Source organism: Lycium barbarum, chromosome 7 (genome assembly GCF_019175385.1).
Source record: "Lycium barbarum isolate Lr01 chromosome 7, ASM1917538v2, whole genome shotgun sequence".
Classification (NCBI taxonomy): Eukaryota; Viridiplantae; Streptophyta; class Magnoliopsida; order Solanales; family Solanaceae; genus Lycium; species Lycium barbarum.
The window spans coordinates 35,562,337-35,569,803 of record NC_083343.1 but is presented as its reverse complement, the minus strand read 5'-3'; the positions used below and the strand labels follow the sequence as shown (position 1 = coordinate 35,569,803).

The window sequence follows — 7,467 nt, the reverse complement described above, 5'->3', positions numbered from 1 at the left end:
TAGCTGCATGACGTTCTTAATATTGTAATGTCAACCATGAAGGAAAAAGTATGACAGAGGAAATACCATCAAGTAATTCTGATAACTGTTTGGAAACTGCTTCAAGTTTCAACCATTCCTAAATTAGAGAAATCCTGAATATGCTCAAATTGTTAAAGACATTCGCCTTTGTTCTAAATTCATTTCGAAAATCACCTCTTTCCAAAAAAAAAAAAAATACACAAACATCACATAAAAGCAAGTGATGAAGAATAGAGCACAAAGCAAGTCAAATAAAACAGCTGGGCAAGAAAACAATAGTATCCAATACAGCCTGCCAGGAGCCAGCTACACATCAGAATTCCTCTTGGAGTTTTGATAAAGAAACTAGGAAATGTATCAATTCGGAAAGATAGTAAATTGAACTGTGACTCTTTTTAAGTAATAAACTGAACTGCCAAGTGGAAGTTCTTAACAAAGCCACCGATTTGCTGGTGCACCTTCTAATCTCAGAATAAATCCTCATCTATCTAACTAATATCCTCCCCACAAACTATAATCGATTATCTTTTAATATATGAAAAGCTGAAGCCAACAAAAAGAGAAGACTTTTTCTAATGTTAAGACATAACCAACCCTTGATCCATAGAAACTCCATGTAGAATAAATGCAACTAAACAAATCTTAGCGAGCAACAATCCAATCTCTCAAACAACAACGTGATCCAGGAATATAGTGCACGTGTGCATCATACAAAGTTGAAATTTTCATTCCTGCCATTTACATGAGATTGTCAGAGCTGCTACTGCAGAATCTAATAACCAATATATAGCTCCCAGACTATAGAAATTCAAGGGAACTCCTCAAGTTACATTTACTCCTGTATTTCAAGGTTTTTCTGCAATCACAGAACCTACACTATGGTGACAATTACTTCTACAACACCATGGAAACAGCTATGAGGAGAATACCTAGTCCAATATATATATATAATATAGTCACAACTCACACAGTCATTAACACCAAATCAGCAGTCACAAATCACACACCATTTAAAGTTAGAACAGTCTAAAGTTTCGAATTAAAGCAGCAAGCAACAGTCATCAACACCAAGTGCATAATTAAACAACAATATCATAAGTTATAACTGCATAGTCTAAATTCTAAACTTCAAAATTAACTTGTAGCGTCAGTGGCATTGCTTGTTATTTTTCAAGACATCTCTAAACATGTCTCCATAGGCCTTCAGTCCCATTTCACCTCAAGTGACAACGGTAAATTCGACCACAATGGATACATTTCATCATGCGCACTCCTTAAATTTCCTCCACCATTTCGTAGTGATCCCAAACTAGTGATTGCCATTTAGGCGGCATGATCAAACCTTTACAACAAAAGAAAACATAATTATAAGTCAGACACAATGATAATAAAATAAATCAAGGACATATACTTAAACATGTTATATATAGAAGTTTTCTACTTACCACACAGTGAAACTAGTTGCAACTATATTTCCACAATACTAGATTCTTTTCCAGAACTAACCATATCTAAAAAAGATATATGTAAGAACTTGTTATGCATCATAAATAAGAAAATTATTTTCAATATAATGAACATACAAAACACAAAAAACTTACGAAGTTCAAGCTTCTTAAGATACTCTAAATCTTCCTCAATATTAATATGAATAGGTTCACTGCTAAGCCAATCTTGAAGACAAATAGGAGATTGCACCAGTTTAGAAGTCAAGGAACTCCTAAAGGGATCAAGAATACGACTTTAGAAGTCAAGGAACTCCTAAAGGGATCAAGAATACGACCTCCTATGCTGAATGCACTTTCTGATGCAACACATGAAACGGGAATGGCCAACACATCACGAGCCATCTCCGCGAAAATACGAAACCTCGGTTCATGAACTTTCCACCACTCTAATATATTAAACCTGTCCGACTCTGGCTCAATATCTTCACCAAGATATCTATCTAACTCCGATTTACTACCTAAACCTCCACTAACTTCTTTTTGTCTCTCAAATAATTATTTCATTCTCATTGTTCCTCTTCTTTGAAAGTAGCCATAACCACTCACACTAGATGTACTCAATGAGATGACAGATGAAGTAGGTGAAGATGAGGCAAGGAGAGAGCCTTTTGATCTTTTCTTACCATAATAATCAAACAAAGAATGCATATCTTTACTCACTTCACCAATTAGTTTCTTCCCGGTTCTTCTCCAAACATATCCTCCATTGCAAAAGGAACATATTCAAGCTTGTTATGGGGATCCAACACAGATGCAAAAAAAAAATCATTTTGTTCATTTTATCTGGTTCACCCCAATACTTCTTGAACTTTTCTTTCATTCTTGTTGACATTAATTTCAAACTCGCATCTTCAGTTTGCATCATCTCTTTCAAAATAAGATCAAGCTCAGTAATTTCAGTAAAGTGCACATTGTCTTCACATTTTGCCAATCAAAACTTATGAGAACACCTGCACGAGTTCCATCTTCACAAATACAAGTACAAAGATAATCCAAGAATCCAACATCATGATAACCATATCTTTCAAAGGCAAGCTCAAAATATTGTGTTTTATCAAGCATCAAGTATGTAGAGTTCCATTGAGTAGGAACATCTAAACTTAATGATTTGTTACAAGTTATTAATTGAGATTCACAAAATTCTTTGAACTTTCTTAGTCTTGCAGGTGACTGCCTAATGTATCTCACAGCTTGTCTAACTCGCTTGATAGAATCACCACTTTCCTACAACCCATCTTGCACAATAAGATTAAGTATATGAGCTATGCACCTCACATGAAGGTGTTTACCCTTCATTATAGTAGTTCCCTAATTATTCAATTATTTTGACACTTCTTTCACGGTTACATCATTGGAACTAGCATTATCAACTGTAATAGTAAATACACTATCAAAACCCTATTCAAGCAAGCAATTAATAATCGTAGCCGCCATATCATCACCCTTATGACTAGAAATAGGACAAAAATTTATAAATCTTTTATGCAATTTCCAGTTTCAATCAATAAAATGAACCGTCAGACACATGTAGTTGATTCTTTGTGTAAATGTCCAAGTATCTGTCTTAAGACAAATGTTTGGATGTGCTTCGTTGAAAATCTTCTTCAACTTTTGTCTTTCTTCACTATAGCGATCAAAACAATCTCTTGTCAAGGTCCTACAAAAAGGAATCTGGAATTGTGGCACAGTGACTGCCATAAACTTTTAAAACCTTCCTTTTCAACAAAATTAAATGGGAACTCATCAATAATTACCATTTAGCTAAAGCTCTCCTACTTTTTTCTTGGTCAAATCTCCAATTGCTAATCACCCCTTCCTTTTCCCCAATTGAAGAAGGCAGAAAACTTATGTGTGTTTGACTATCATCTACAGGGCGGGGAAGATTAGGACACTTCTTCAAATGGTTATTCATTGATGTAGTACCTTTTTTGTTGTAGCTGCTAAGATTTCCCACAATACATACATTTTGCTCTATGAGGTCCATCGACAACTACCCTTTCAAAATGCTTCCAACAACCAGCTCTAGGTTCCATGACTTTTCTTTTCTTTGAAGCTTCAACTTCAGATTCAGATTCAGATTCAACTGGACTTGGACATAAAGTGTTAGGTGTGTTTTCATTTGAAGCCCTACCTTGTGTCGTTATGTGCTCGTTAGTTTTTCTATCTTCTCGCTCGATTACTTCTACAAATCCACAGGCCAAAACACAAAAGGCTACTACTAAAAATCCAACATGGACAAACAAATAATTCAAGAATCATGAACAAAATGCATCTCAAACCCTTTTGATTAAATGTTCTGTATTTCAAAAATTCCAAATGAAAAAGCAAAAAACTAACTTACTTAAGAACCCTAGCTGAAGATGGAAGACAACAAGTTGAAGCTGACAAGTTAGAAGTGAGCAAGTAAACCCCTAGCCGAAGATGAGTAGATGACAAGTAGAGAGCAATTGGTTTGCTGATCTGGTCTCCTCTCACTGTAGTGGCAAAGATTAAGAATGCATTGCTAGAAAGACCAATTCAGGACTTCAGGTACCGTCTCCGAGTTTGATGAGGAATCCGTTCCCGATGGATTTGATTACTTTGAGTTTTGAGTTTCAAGTGAACCACAAATGGATAGGGTTTTGACTTTTGAGTAGCTGAAAGAAGATGAGTAGAAGTAATTTTTTTTTTGCTTGGGTAGATGCTATTAGATGGATAGTTGGATACCATATCAATAATTTGGTTGGACTTGTATATTTTTATATTGGGATTGGGATTTGGGCCTTTTAGTTTATTATTTAGGGGCAAAAGCCCAATATATATGTATAATATATGTTTCAAGAAAAAAAGGCTTGTTAAAATTCGATTTTTTATTTTAACCGAATTAAATTTTGCATAAACCGAAACCGAACCGAATTGTTGAAATCTTATAAATTTAAACCGAACTGAATAAATCGAAAAAACCAAAACCGAAATTAAATTTGGTTCAGTTCGGTCGGTTTTTTCGGTTTGAACCATTTATGCGCAGCCCTACTAGGAGCAGCTACAGCTCCTGGTGGGACTAGTACTGCCGCTGGCTGGGCTGGTTCGGCTGCATCTCCTACGGCCTAATTAGGAACCACTGGAGGCATGAGATCAACTACTAGGACTCCGCCCCCAGCTGGGGCCGCCCCTCTACCAACTCCTCTGCCTCCATCTCTTCCTCTGGCTCCTGCCGCGCATGTTCTCACCATCTGCGAGAGAGTGCAGGATAGTTAGATACCAATTTGAATCATCAGCTACCAATTGGAATCAAGTAGCACGAAAGAAAGAAAAGGGAATTTTCCTAGTGTCTGGTAGCCTCTCTAAGATAAGTACAGACATCTCCATACCGATCCGCAAGACTCTACTAGACATGTCCTTGTAGGACGAGATCGACGAACCTAAAGATCTAATACCGACAGTGTCACGACCCAACCCTCCATGACTTGCACCCGCACTAACCCCTAGTGGGCGAACCAACACATAAGTCATCTTCTCAAGTTTATCTTTATATTAGTCAATTCAATCGGTTATTACTCATTCAAACATAAGATAATAAAAAAAAGTCATGCCATAAAATAATGAAGTGTGGAAGTCTTAACTATTACAATTTTCCCACAATCCGAAAGTCATCGTACAAGGACTCAAATCTAAAACATGTCGAGGAATGAAATCTTTCTAACAAATAACCATAATGTCCAAAATAGGAAATGGACATCATTAGAGAAAGATCTTTGGGTGGCCTTGCATTGATAGAAGCTCACCCTAAATATATTAGCAACGTCCTCAACACTAAATATGAGGGCGGGTAGCAGTCTCTATATCACAATCTTCACTAAAAAGAAAGCAACAAGGTAGTATCAGTACAAACACTATGCGCCTGTAGATATCATAGGCCGACTAAGATTAGTATCATGCATATCTCATAAAATCAATAGAATAAACAAGCTAGCCAACAAACATGAAATAAATAAACAATAACGAGTCAACAACGGATAATCACCAAGCAAGAGATCAAATCAACGGAAACCACAAACGGAAATAAGTCTACCACAATAACCATACTCGCTGTACAAATATGTTAACTGATATCACTGCTCAGTAGTCATGACCTACAGGAGACCCATGGTGTCCATGTACTACTCGTTCCGCATACTCATCGGACCCGAGCATAAACCTTCGCTCCAGAATGAACCTCGAATGCGGGCCATATCAATGTATATCTCATTTTTAGAACGAACCTCGGACCACGAGCCCATAGTCTAGGTCACATTGGTGCCTTTTTATATATCCATACATAACATCATTTCTTATCCTCTTATTATCAATGCTCAATTCATCATTTCGTGTCACAATTTCACCAAGAAGATAATATTAAATTCTTATCACAACAACATCAACTGCAGATTCAACACACATGAATACTGGCACGAAGCCCACACAGTCACTCAATAGATTGAACATAGACCACACAATATCATGCATGAAGACTAGGCGTGCATTCTCATAATGAATTCACAACACATACAATTAACTAATCAAAGTCTAACTCAAGTAGACCGTAACCTACCTCAAACGTAGAGTTGGAACAACTCGAATCACTCTGCTAAAGCTTTTCCCTTGCGTAAAGCCTCGGAACGCTCAAAGTCTAGACATTAGAATTCTCAATGAGTCACAATTATTCTAGTCACAAAATCAATGCAAGACACCCTTCCCTTTAGCCCATTCCAATAAGTGAATGATTTGTAGGCATAAAATAACCTAGCAAGGGCCTTAATAATCACTAAATATCAATTATAGCAATATTTAATCAACACCCTAATTACAAGCAGTTTTCATGTCCAAGCTACCACTTTTATGGAACCCTAGATCTCAATTCACTGAGTTCATGGCTCTAAAGGTCCAGTTTATGAATAAGAGGAGTTAACCCAAGCCATTAGATGATAAATAAGTGATAACAATCATAACCCGTTAAGTATAAAAGGTTTATTAATTTCTAGGGTTACTATTACTAATTTCACCGTTGAAAACCCATAAAAGGGATGATAATCATGAAGATGATACGGAATAACTGAAAGGGATGGATGAGACTTATCTCTCCAGAGTATTCTTGCCCTATATTAGAATTTCAGCCTAGGTGCTTGTGGGGAACTTTGTTAGAATTTTATGAATAAAGAATGTGGGACTAAGTGTTTAAAGCATGGTATTCTGACCCCCGTAGACTGCTACGGCGGTCAATTTACCACTGCAGCGGTCTCGCTATAGCGACCAATTTCCCGCTATAACGGACCAAGAGAAATCTAACCACTGCTATGGCAGCCCATGTTCCGCTATAGCAACATCACCATAATGGGACATTGCCCGCCACGGCGGACATATGAACAATAGCCAACCGCTTGCGGCGAAGGGTTCACCGCTATAGCGGTACCGCTGTAGCGGTACACACCCCGCCGCAGCAGTACAAATTGGGCAGTAAGCTTGAAGCTTTGCCCAGTATTCCACTCTATCACCCAACATTTCATCCGAGGCATCACAATTACAAACAAAACATGCACATATACATAAAAACATCATACGAATCCACCCGTGGCCTTAGAATTCCCAACGGGGTTCTAATTTCCTATGTCACCACCCGATGAACTCAACAAAATCACACAACAATCACAAAAAAGTAAAAATTTTAATTCCTAGACTTATACAATTGAGTTTCTATTAGCTCGTTCTACCCTTGGGAAGGTTCTATTTGGTGGAGTGATCCTACATTTCTTATGACGACAGATCGGGTCATTACAGTTGTATAGGCTTTATATGATATGATGAGGTTTAGGCTCACATGAACCACTATGTGACTCTGCATCCTTCCTGTCTCTTCATAACTGTGTTTTGTTACTAAATATTGTCTTGTTACTTTTTTAATAAGCATGATGGATAAAAGGGT

The 7,467-nt window shown here is 37.2% G+C and overlaps 1 long non-coding RNA gene across 1 annotated transcript; it reads right to left on the bottom strand.

Moving 5' to 3' along the window:
* Positions 1–1,008: 1,008 nt before the first annotated feature.
* LOC132603388 (uncharacterized) lies at positions 1,009–4,283 on the bottom strand. Its single transcript, XR_009568213.1, has 2 exons — positions 3,871–4,283; positions 1,009–1,363 (listed from the first exon to the last, which is right to left on the bottom strand). It is a non-coding gene; the product is annotated as an uncharacterized LOC132603388 (long non-coding RNA).
* Between the last annotated feature and the right edge of the window lie 3,184 nt (positions 4,284–7,467).